Raw genomic sequence first — 13,259 nt, 5'->3', positions numbered from 1 at the left:
AGGCACTCAAACCTGCAGGGAGTTTAAAGGTAGTTTTAGTACTAATATATTTCAAAAAATACATTAAAATTTTTTCCCCCTCTGAATCATTTTCTTCTCTGTGCAATCTATCAAAACAGTTTGGAGATACAGTATGTCTTTAGCTAGGAGTAATAGAAAAAGAAAAATGCATTTCCACAAAACACTGTAGATTTCAATGCAAAAGAAAGAAAAGTGGAAAAGGTGAATAATGTACAGTACAGTTTGGGAGGGAGGGAAGATGCATCTGCCTTTGGAAGAAATAAGGTGTTCAAATTGACCAGTTATGGGTTGATGCCCCCCACTAGAATTTCAGAACCAGAAGAGCAGCTCTAGAGTGACAAGACATCCTATTTGGATGCCTGGTTTTCTCTCTCCATCCACTTCTGTTCCATTTTTTCTCCCTGTAGCCTCCTGGCTTCTCTCTGCAGGGCCCAAACATGCTGTCTGAAGTGCGACCATATAAAATAGGTTATGGAAAGCAAAATGGGATTATAGCATTGCATACAAGCTGGCAGCGTATTTGGATCCAGCAGATTCATAGCTGGGCCTCAGTTCCAAGATGGCAGTGCACTGCATGCAGGGCTCAGATTAGGGGGGAAAAAAAAAAAGTTCAGCCACAAGCCGCACTCCGCCCTCTCCTCATGCAAAATTAGATGTTACTCACAGCAAATTGTTCAAATCTTTGTGCTATGATCCTTTTCTTTCTGCATGATTTTACTAACAGAAAAATAGCGAATGCCGACACATTAAAATGTTATCAATAGGCTTCAGCATAAACAGCCCATTGAAATGAAAGGGAGATGTTTACAGATCTCAGAACTATTCTTACAAGCACTCTGCAGACTTCGGTAGACATCACCGCATTGATTTATACTCACACGGTTCACATTATCTTTGCAACCATGAGCACTTGGGAGTAATTTAAAAAATTTAAAACTTTGATTTGGGAGTGCAAGAAGGCAGACACTCGGGAGAAGTGCTTGCTCACCCTTTATTTATTCATTCTAGTGTATAACATGAAAGTAACAGAAAAAATAGCAGCAAATTCTGCAGTCTTTATTCCTTATCTAGGCAAATTTTCTGTTGACTCTGGGCTAGAACCTGCTATCTTACTCCTCATGTGGAGTAGTCCTGTTAACCTCAGAGAGGATGTTTGTGTAAATTCACCAGAATATGTTCCTTAAACATTCATTTTGTCTGAGTAAGGTCTACAAGATTTGATCCTATATGTATCATCATTGGACTTACTGTTTATTCTCCTGTTTAAAAACATTAAAATCTTAAACTATATTCATTACTGTGTTTGTGTGTAATTTCTCCCTAATATAGCAACATTAGCATAGTTACAACAAATGACTTTCAGGTCTGGTTAAGACTAAAAGCAGCAATTTATTGCCTCATATACTACTCGCAACCACGTCATCACTTAATTAACCGTCATGGAATCTAATTAATTAGACAACACAGACTCTAATCATTCTGGAATTTGATCTATTATGTTCAGCTGGAATACCCTCTGTTCACAATGCACCCCCTAAAGCTTAGATAAAGACAATGAGAATTCCTGCTTCTACTCTTATCTTGCCAGATGATCTAAAATAGAGTGAGAATGTTATAGAATAATTTCATTACAGATTTTCTGTATCAGTGACTTCTGCAATACAGTGGATGTTTTTCAGGCTTTGAAAAAGGTTGTAGCTTGTTTCACTGTTTTTTAAACACCATTTTAACCTATTGGCCAAATACGTCGCTGTCAAAAATCTTATTGCCACCATACGAAACAAGATATTTCAATGTTATAAATTATTACAACTGGATTATATAAGGAAACACCTATCCACTCCAGAGAAACTATTTTTTGTTTGAACTTCTGTATCAGCCGAGATCCTTGGATTACAATTCTTCCCAACCAGCAGATGGAGACATACCTAAATCTTTTGAAGATGTGCCTTGCAAATAATTTTCTGTCCAGCTCTCAAGGCTTGTCTACACTTACAGTGCTCCAGAGGCACAGCTGTACTGTTTAGTGACGACATTACCTACACTGATGAATTTCTTCTGTCAGCATAGTCAGTACTCCACCTCCCCGAGAGGCGGTAGCTATGTTGAGAGAAGAAGCCCTTCTGTCAACATAGCGTTGTCTACACTGGGTAGGTAGGTATAGGTAGTAGGTATAGGCTAGGTAAGTATAATTACATCACTCGCAGTGTACATTTCCCACACCCCTGAGCGACATAGTTATGTCGTTATGACATAAGTGTGTAGTGTAGACCAGGTCCCAGGATGCAACTGTCTGTGCCTTCAGCAGGTAGATAAGCAACAGACTTTGCAGGCAGACTGAATAGAAGGGGAGAATGAAAGCATGGCTCTAAGGCCTAGAAGAGATTTCTCCTCATTACTGCATGCAGCTGCATCAACTGCTTATAGGCCCTTGGGGTCATGCACACCGTAGAGGCCAGCAAGGGACTCAGGGCCTGGTCAAAGACAATCAGCGGTGTGGGTGAGGGGTGGAATCAGACACTCTTCAGGACACGAACAGTCTCATTTTGCCTTGTACACTGCTGAGCACACTGTCTGTCCTTAAAAAGACAACAATAATTATAATCCAGCAAGTCAAACTCATTATTAATAATGTTATACTGCTGAAGTGATACCACTTGTGCATCATATGCAGTAGTTCCTACTCTAAAATATTTATTTCATGTGGCAAACTATCAGTTGAGCTCTAAAGCCTTTTTAAAATGATTTTTAATGGTTTGATCTACAAAAGAATTACCCAGCCTATAAAGTCAGACTGTGTATGGTAATAGAATGAAAGTACCAATGGGAGACACGCTGATGAATTGGTTTGCTTGATCATTAAAACCTATCTAGCATAATTGTTTTAGCTGATCTTCTTTAAATCATTCCATGAAGCTGCCAAGAGAGTTCAGGGCCAGGTCGATCTTCTATTCACATCATGAAAAGATCAGGAAGATAAAATCCAATCAGTTACCTGAGGATTCTTGCATTTCCATGTAATTATTCCCTGTTTAAAGCTTCTATCTGGAGGAAAGAAATCTGTTCCCCTTATGACCTCTTCAGAGCCTCATGTCAGCATATTTCAGCAACAACAGATTCTGCTGACTCCATACCAAAATGAAAATAAAATCTAAAACCTGGGGAAAAAATGGAAATTCACTAAGGGTATGAACCATTGCCGACTCAAGACAGTGGGAGTATTCCCACTAACTTCAGCGAGAATTGGATCAGGCCCTCAGTGTTCAGTCCTGGCCTATACTGCACAGGAGGTTATCTCCCCACAAAGCAGTTTGGCACCACCTTTCCATAGCATTCCAGACAGTGAGTGGATTGGCTAATGCACACTACATCCCCAAGGGCCATATCGAGCCCCACCAGAGAGCTAGTGCATACGATGCAGTCTATGGCAAGTGTCAGACTTAGGCTGCCCCAAACTCCATATTGGAGAAACAGCAAATACTACCCTACCCCCCAGCAAAAAGGATCTGTCCTGGCTAGAAAGATTCCTGTGGCAGAGGATGCTCCCAGCTGTGCACAGCTTCCCTTTTCTTCCCTCCATGTAACATGATTTAACCCTACACGTCTGCTTTGTTACGTTCATTTACAAAATACCTTACTTTGAAAATACTAACAGAAAGGGGCTTTTTTTTTTATTTACACAGCAGAAATGGAGGAGAAATTGTTATACTGAAAAGCAATAGTAAATAATCAAATGACTTCCCAGACCAATGCACACATGAAATAGCTATCAACAGAGGAAAGCAAGCTGCCCACTATGTTGGAACGGTATATATGTAGGGATTTTCAAATTCAACTGGGACATGCAGTTAAATTTAAAGAGAAAACAGTTGAAGTAATGTCAAGGTTCTGTTTTGAACCCACAAATGGAAGGAAAATTCAATTAAAGGCTAGCACTCTGTCCTTAACTCAGTCCATTGTATTTAGTTTGTCCAAGGTTTTCAGCTTAAAACACGGTGACTAGATTTTTATACGCAGCAACTTTACAAAAAGCTAACTATATTAAACTAGGCTGTAGCTGTATGACCTATTGTAAAGATTCTCTGTGGGACCTGGGGCCAAGACAATACGCTTCCTTGAACTCTCCACACATGAATCATACATGCTCTTTATGCTCTAATATATGCTGCAAGATGTAATTGCAAGAAGATAAATAGTCTTTCATTCTGTCCCTGTCTTAAGAAAAAAAAGCAACAATATTGATGTTGATCTGTATTTCGCTAAGTAAAAATACATAAATTAAAACCAACCTGACTCATCGCCTAGAAAACTGTTTGCAGGGCCACCGCTTCTCCTTCACGTTGGTTATGGATCTTGGACATACCTGTTCAGCAACAAGCTCCTGTGTACTGTAAACACCCGGAAAGCACACAGCATGTTTTTCAGTGCTCATCAGATAAACCACCACATGCACCTTCCATTTCAGTTAAAGGAGTTAGGTATATGTCTGGAAGAGGAACTAACTCCAGCTGATGTTAACTAAGGTCACATGCACAAGCCTAGATATTGGTACTGCAAGTGAAGAAATCAGACAACATGCAGCTGGTTATGATGATTCAAACAAGTGGCCACCACTGTATTTAATTGAACATTTAATGGAGAAGAATCCATTGCTATTACTTTGCAGCTAACCAGTTCAATGCCATGTTTATCAACTGGCCAGAAAGGCCCAAATCTATTGTGGGAAGGCTAAACCTCTATTCAGGATGCTGGAACAATGAATATTACAGTAATATTGAGCAGTCGGCTTCCGTGTCTTTGATTTCAATGTCCTCCAGGACATTGAGCTCTACTTAAGTATTCCCACGTCCACAACACAAGCAAAAATACTTTTCCAACATAATCCAGTTGAAAGGAAAAAATCTCCTCTGCAAATTGCACCGTGGCTCTCTCTTGCCTAACCTGCATCTTTTCTGTGTGCTGGACTATTATTAATTTCAATGAAATTAACATTGGATATTCACTAGAGACCCACTGTGTAAATCAGAGATTTCTTTCTAATGTAGCTGGATAAGACAAGTCCTGAAATATTGAGATATTGCAGTTACCTCTTCACGTTAACAACAATAGCAACATCTCTTTTGCCAACACTGTAGTACAGTCCTGATAAAACGAAAATATGAACCCTTGGCTATCCTCATTTATTATTATCTTGCTGCTTAAGGATAGTACTCCTTATTAGAAGGGAGCATTTCATAGGGTACTAGAACTGAATTACTTTCAGGAGCAGAATGTTGGTGCTTCACTCCATAGACTTTGCTGCCATAAGAGACATTGGCCCTGCAAATCCATTTGGGTTATGGGTTTCAATTTTCCACTGTTTTACAGGTACAACTTTGTTACATACAATAGAGTGGTACTTGTTTTTCCGAGAGTTGAATTTGGCAGACTTGCCTTTTGGATGGGAGAGGGAATTCAAGGGACTTTTTTTTTAAAAAAGAGTAAAGATATGAAACTCAACATTCTATCTAATTCCAATTACATTCTTCCTACCTAACATTAAAAATACCATTGCTGTTGTATATTAGGGCATGCAATTATCAACACAGGATATAGCTTTTTTAATCATTTCTGGTCCAAAATTGTGTGGTATTGCTTTGTGCTGTTAAATAGTTTATCCCACAGCTGGCTGCATTTCAGTAGCGTACGCAGTGATTCCTACATGCAGTGAAGTTTGGATTATTCAAACAGTGCGGGGGACATGAAATACATTTTCTTCAGTGGAAGAGTTTCTAATGGAAATCTTTAAGAAAATTGTGAAACTGGATTATATTTTGAATAAGGAAGTTTAGGATCATCTTGGTTTTATTCTAATATTTTATGCATTCAGTATCTTTTGGGATTATTATTTATTAAATAGCACTGTTGTGCCTTGTGCTTTCAAGATACAGGGCCAGATTCTCAGCTAATGCAGATCAGTGTAGCTCTACTGAACTCAAAGCACCAATGATTTATACTAACTCAGGATGGTCCACAAAGTAAGAAATGCCCCAATGAGTTTTCAATCTAATTTATATGGATAACACATGTCAGGACATCTAAGAGACTGAGAAAGAAAAAGAAAGAGTATTCCAGCAGGAGGCGGAGGGATAAGAGTGTTGACAAAAGAATGGGAAGGTTTTATTTTGATTTCTGAAAGTAATATTGGGTTGCAGTTATTTGTGTGGTCTCAAAATGAGAGGTTGTATACATGCAAGATAATTATTCATGACTGTGATAGCCTTTAAACTGTACAGCATCCAGGGTGCCTTGGCAGAGGTATTTAATAAGTGCAGGTATTATTAATTATATCTAACTGTGGTTTCTAAGGCATATCTATTAAAGACAGATCAGTAAAAGATTTTTTTTCTGGACACATCTGCATTCATTCCTCTCTCCTGTTTTTAGATTTAGATTGTGCAGTGCCTGGTTTCTGGAGCCCATTTTGTTTCTGCACCAATACCCAAGGTTTATTTGGAGGGCTGCTAATGACCTCCCAGAGATAAACGAAATTGCCGATTTAGTCAAGCCCATTCTTGACCTTGACACGAGACGGGCCAGGCAAAGGGAAGAGCTCAAAATAGAGGGAGTAAAAGAAAGGGAGATCAAACAAGAGCTCAGGTCTGGCCAAGACCCCCCCACATTCAACTAACACCTGGCTGAGTTGGAAAACATGACCGGCACAACCTTCCCGTTGGAGCCGATTGAAACTGTCAACTCCCAGCTTGTCACCCGCTGTATCAAGAGGCCCCCAGGCTCACACAAGAGCCCTAATTAGGCAGAAATGGCACTTCTGCAACTGACCTGCCAAGACCTTTGGCAAAGCATTTAACATCATTAGTTAACATTTTTATTTTAAAAAGTGTGAATGTAAATGAACAGCCAATGCATTTCAATAGGGTTTGTCGGTGGCATCCTCTCCCCTCCACCACACCCACCCATGCTTTTTTGCATGAATAGTTCTTTTGTTTTCTCCAAAGGGGGCTGGGGATGTAGGGAAGAGTTTCTCCAAGGGAACTAGATACATTCAAAGCATAAACAAGCCCTGAAATGATCAGACAATCTCTTACCTTTTTGGGTGAGGATGGTGTGTGTGTGTGGGGGGGTTTACAAACAGAACTAAACACAACCAACCTAGCTGTGACACACCAAAAGAAGTGTCCCAAGCTGGCATAAACATAAAAAGAGAGAAAAAACAAATAGGTACATGTGTGTTCATATGTCTGCATCTTTATGTATTTGTTCTTTTCAGTTGTGTGTGCGCGCACACTGACTGGGGCCCCAATTCTTAATTGGAATGTCTAGGTGCCCTGGCAATACAAATGACGCATATATACAAGTCATATGTATAACGAGTAGGTACATGGGATTCAATTTAAAATTTTATAGCTATCCTATAACACTGCATTTTCTTGCCATTTACCCGGAATCATCCTTTCCCCTCGCCTCTTTATTGTTACAATTATTACCTGTGTATGTAAAACAAGTTTGGGAATCTTATTTTTATATTACAATAGGGCCTAGAGTCCCCAGTCAGAACCCATTGTACTAAGCACAACTTTATTGAGCAAAGTTACCAAAGTGCAGAAGTGTTTGCAGCATCAGGCCTAATCTTCTTAGATTCTTAAGACTATAGGTTCTACTGTAATATACAAAAATAATAAGAGATTCCCAGACTTATTTATAGAAACAGAGAGTATGGAAACATATACTTACTACATGTATACACATACACACCCCTTAGCTCTTTTTATCCATAGATCACTTTATAAAGAAGGTATTTCACACATACATTCAATATTTTTAGGCCCCCCCAAGCCACTCTGGAAATATATACTAAATAATTTACATGTCTATTTCTTTAAAAAAATAAAATAATGCAACTCTGGAAATTCTTCTCTGTAGGTAGACCCAGCCAGCCTTGTTTGGTCTGTGCTTTGTAATCACGGTAAATCAAACAGGTAGCTTATTTTGACTAGTGTTCAAAATGCTCATAATTGATAAGAAGCTGAAGGAGGAGAAATTCCTACCTGCCTTCCCAGATTAGGAGTGTAAAGGGAGACGAAATGCTGCAAGACCTACTTACTGACAATAATCAGTGGGTAGGACAACTTGCCCATCATAATGGAACATTTAGTGCTTTTAAGCTAAATACCTCAGCATATTAAGCAAACAGAAGAAAAGCACGTTAAGAGATGTCAGAAACCTGAACTGTACAGTGCTTAGAAAGTCATTAGTGCTAAGGTGCCCATGTTTGACCTCCTTTTCTCTCACATGCCCATTCCCAGTCTTGCTGTTCAGTGTGGCTTCTTCTCTCCAGCTGGGGAGCTCACTGAAAAGCTCTTGCTCCCCACCTACCTTTGTCACATTTTCTGCAGGTGCCTCCCACTGTGGCCACAATGAGCTCTGGAAGGGAGGATTCAGAGCTGTCAACAACTACAGGAGGCAACTTCACACAGTATTGTCTTAAAGGACCAGCCTCATTGTGTGCATCCCTGGACCTGGCAGCACGGACACCAGCTAATGAGATGAGACCCTTTTTCTCTGTGTTGTATCCCTCTGTTTCTCTTGCCTTTGTGTAATGATTTAACTTGATCGCTTTGGTCCCTTTTCGGGGGGAGATTGCGCCAGTGATCAGATAAAGTAATTGCCTGTAAAACACTGCTCTGCAACAACTACTACGTCTTTGGCTGAAAATGTCACTGCAATTGAAAAGCTCTTAGCACAGTTCAAGAATAAGGTTGCAAAAGAGAAGCAGCTGATGCATATAGATGCATCTATGTCTATATGTAATAAGTTTACTGTGCACCCAGCTCGTCTGGTATGTCATTTTGCTTTCTGAGGGCCACTTTCGACAAATTAGCAGTTTGCATGGGATTAAAAGGAGTTAATCATCACACACACAAATCCAGATATAGAAATATTCTTCTCAGTTACTTTAGTTCTACATGTGATTCGCTCCCACAGACATGAATCCTGGGAGGAGAATATTATACAGCTATAAATACCTAGTGCATTTATATTTTCTCCATGTTTCCTGGTCCACTGCTTAAACAACGCCATACTCACAAAAGGGCTAATCTGAATGCATAGCCTTAGAAGATTGTCTCCGTGTAGGTGGTGAGAGGGGAGGGTCTAGAGTGGGGTAGGAGGACAGGGGATTATTTGGATACTGCAGTTACAAACTGCTATGAGTTTTATGCCCTCCAAACCTGTCACTTGGCGGCAGCAGTGACACATACAATGTTCAAATCAGAGCAAATCCACATTTTGTGAAGCTTTGCGCAATAGTTTTAATAATGACCACTTCCAAAAGAATGCTATGGCAGAGAGCAGGTTATTTAAATAAAATAGAACTCTTGTTTCTTAACTAATTAGAGTAAAATCATGAAATAGCTCGCTTCCAATATTTTATTCATCTCCCTGTCTCCCAACAGGTGACAGCATGAATTTCTGCTAAGAGTTTTTGCTAAGAGTCATATTTTGCATTAATGTAATACCACACAATTTTAAGGGCACTCCCACTGGAGAAACATAATTTTGTATCACTAGTTTATTAACAAACCTATAATCTATAATAAAAGATGAGCATATTATATATATAGCCCGTAGAGATCTTGCAGGAAGAGGAGACATGAGCAGTAAGTGGGCTTTTTGATATTATCTTTACCATCATTACTTGCAGCTAAGTTTAAACAGGAGAAAGCAAGCACTTGTGTTTTAGTTTATTCAAAATATGATTGAACAAAGTTGAATGTCCCCTTCAAAAAGCAACTTTTTCCAACTTTGTATATTCCAATAATTAATTTTCTATTACATATACATAATGATTTATCATATTCATGAGTATTACAGCTGTCCCAAACTCATGCTTGTAAAACTTTAAAAACTTTTATACCACACCAAACTACCATATATTCCCTGTTTAATGAATGACTGTTTGACACTACTCAGACAATTAGAATGTTAGAATAAATTCTTTGGAAATTTATCAGAAGGCAGAGTGCAGGTGAGGCTGCCAGAAGTACAATACAATTTACTATATGGTCCCACAATTTGTCATATGGCTAGTGTCATATGTAAGTACTAATTGTAGTGTTTAGTAAGGCACTCAAGAAGTCAGGTGAGTTTATGACGCTCAGACTTCTAGAAACATCCCGGAACTGATCCTACAGATCATTACATCAGTTTTATTCTAGAGTAACTCTATTGACTTTAGTGGAAAGCCCCATAATCCACAGTGTATACTCAAAGACTTATTGTAGCCATTAGTAGTCACTAAATCATATCTATTCTCACACTGTTCCTATTGTTTTATAAGGATAGTAACACAATTGGTGCCCTGGAACCTTAATTGGTTAATTTTCCAGGTACATCACAAAACTCATCTTTTTGCATGGCTTTAGCAAAGATCTGGATTTCTTATTGGTGGGATTGTAGACTATAAAAAGATATAGCAGGAGCCTTGGTTTTTTTCCTCCAATGGGAAGTCTGCTGACAAACAAATTGTGGGCCTGTGTATTGGAAAAACTGAACTATCGTTTATGATGTTTTGTTAAGTAATTGGAGCTGCCTGGAGATGAGGATAAATTGTAGTAAATCCCCAGATAAATCCTAGTAAATAAATATAGTGCATATACCCTCTATTACATATATAATACATAACAGAGTTTAGATATCACAGCTACATCTGGTCCTTCAGTATGATGAATGATGTTAAGACATTGTACTGGTAGCCTTGCCATTCACTGGATGATTTAATACACCATTGTTTCTTTGCAGTGGCGAGATAAAGAGGATTCGGTAGAAGAGGGGTGGAGAATACAGTTCCCTCATACATAATTCTGTCTGCTCATTCCCAGAACAAACAACTGATTTCAGTCTTGTGTCTGGAAAGAAGACAGAAAGAATAACCGGGAAGACTGGCTCTGGACCCCTTGATATAAGTGTAACACATCTTGAGTGGAGGTGGCAACTGCTACTTTTTCCTGTCCTTAAGCAATATGGCCTTTGAGTGAATTTTCATGACTGGCTGAGCTCGTGCAAGAGCAGTTTAAACACCATTTTATGGCAACCCCTGAAATTATTATTTACAGGGAGGAAACACCAAAGAAAAAGCCCAGCCACCTTCTATGGAACAAAAGCACAACAAATCTGACAGCAGCTAGGGAATATAACTTGCTCGTCTGGCCTTTACTTTCATCTCATTATAGGCAATACTCTGAGGGGACCCAAATAAGAATTACAAAACAGAGAAACCAATATAATGCGAAGAATTTAATTCAGAGCTATGCTACTTTTAAAAAAAAAAGTATTTTACTTCAAGAAGGTACAAATTAATTTTGAGTTAAATCTTTAAGAAACTAATTTATAGATCATCTGAAGAAGTGCCAGGTTTGCCTTTATATTTAAAATTAAATAGCAATACTTGGCACTTCTATAAAAATGTAAATAGCATAAGAAATTTGTTTACAGTTGCTTTCCAATGGTTGCAATATACCAGTTTTATCTTTTGTAAATTTTTTAAAGGAATGGGTGATAGTACATTAACTGGTGGCATCATCCCTTTAACATAATGGTTTGACACTATCTTGGTAAATACAATTGTGTATATTTATTACTTATCTCAGTCCGGTCATGAAAAGTCAACAGTATACATGTCCTCTCTCCTTGCTGTTTAAAGTAGTGTGGGTAATTCTTATGACAGATGTTTGGATACTTTAAGTACAGTGTAATTGTCTTCTGGCTGAAGCTGAGTGCGCGATTAGTTTGCTCCACATACACACAACAGAACACTGACCAAATGTACTGTATCACTACAGGAAGAGAGTTTCCTGTCAGAACATATTTTGCATCATTCTGAAGTTTTTTCACTCTGGTTTTCTGTTGATATTCATAATAAATGAGAACTAGAAAGTTGAAGTACTGTCTCTAGTTTAAATAGTTACTTTGCTGTGGCAGTGCAGATCACTGTAAGTACTATTATTATATTTCCCATTTCGACAGCTTTTCAATGCGCTGCATATGGTTGTTCTTAAAACGATACATAAGCACTGACAGCTGAAAATGTAAAGCTTGGCCCTGCATTCTTTTCTCAGATAAAATCCTGACTATACTCTTTGGATCAGATTCTGATCTCTGTTACACTGAAATCAACAGTCACTCTAGATTTATACCACTGTAACTTCCATCATTATCTAGCCCAAGGACAGCAAGATCAGGTCGTTATGAAAATGTGTTCTGGGATTACACATATCAATGTCTTTACCATTCTAGGAATCTAAAGCATTAGATTAATAATCAGTAGAATTTTTTTCTGCAAGTTGCCATATTACATATTTTGTGGTCACTCACCTGGTGCGGTTTTCAGTCATTGTGTAGCACTGAAGAATATGCTGTAAAAATCACATTTACAGGGTTTTACTTTTCCTAAAATCCACAGAAGCAAGTAAAAATTACTACATCTATCCATATATCTGATTCTTGAGTTCTGGTTGTTGTCAGTGTTTTAATCAGGAAATGAGAGACGGCACCTGCCAACTGAGTCATCTTGTTACTCCCTCCCCACCTCAATGAAATTATATATGAAAGAGGCAGAGGGATGACTGTCAGCCACTGCTAGGGACTCAGAAATTAGGAAACTTTAAAGTTAAAGTTGCAAATGCAACCTTAACTCTGTCCCCTTGTGCAATAAAAGTAATCACACAATTCCACATATTTCTCAAATAATATCATAAACTATTTTTTCTAAAATCTTATATACGCATCTTGTAATACTCACACTGCTAATTTCACTGTTGTGGCATTCCAGTATATCTTTGATTTCAAGCCATCTTCTAAGAGATGATGTGGATATGCAAATCCCACTGACTTCAACAGAAATTGAACATGCTCAGCACCACTCAAGATTTGGCCATCAGATAATTTACACATTAATACGGTCTTTAAATAAATGTTATCAGTACCTAAGAACTATGCATTGAAAATACATTTTTTTTGCAGACAGATCTGCCTTTGAACAGTCATTTGTATTAGTAGCTCAGTCAATTAAGAAATATAGACATAACGGCATTTATAGAGTACATTATTTAAATTTATGTAGGAATGTAACTATTTTTGTGTCATGTGATTTGCCCTCAAAGTTTCTTATTAAGAAGGCAGAGTTAAAAATCAGGCACACAGCATTAACGTTGGCATTTCCTGACTTTTGACTGCTTACC

General features: G+C 38.4%; 1 long non-coding RNA gene across 1 annotated transcript in view; it reads right to left on the bottom strand.

Moving 5' to 3' along the window:
- The window catches only part of LOC122466638, a 53,762-nt gene extending 40,852 nt beyond the window's left edge, over positions 1-12,910 (bottom strand). The window contains exons 1-2 of the long non-coding RNA XR_006292305.1: positions 12,821-12,910; positions 12,394-12,434 (exon numbers count right to left, since the gene is read on the bottom strand). This is a non-coding gene — a long non-coding RNA (uncharacterized LOC122466638). The remainder of the gene's footprint in view (positions 1-12,393; positions 12,435-12,820) is intronic.
- Positions 12,911-13,259: the final 349 nt, after the last annotated feature.

Source organism: Chelonia mydas, chromosome 7 (assembly GCF_015237465.2).
Source record: "Chelonia mydas isolate rCheMyd1 chromosome 7, rCheMyd1.pri.v2, whole genome shotgun sequence".
In the NCBI taxonomy this organism is placed as follows: Eukaryota; Metazoa; Chordata; order Testudines; family Cheloniidae; genus Chelonia; species Chelonia mydas.
Note: the sequence above shows the minus strand (reverse complement) of the source record. Positions and strands in the feature narration are given on the sequence as shown.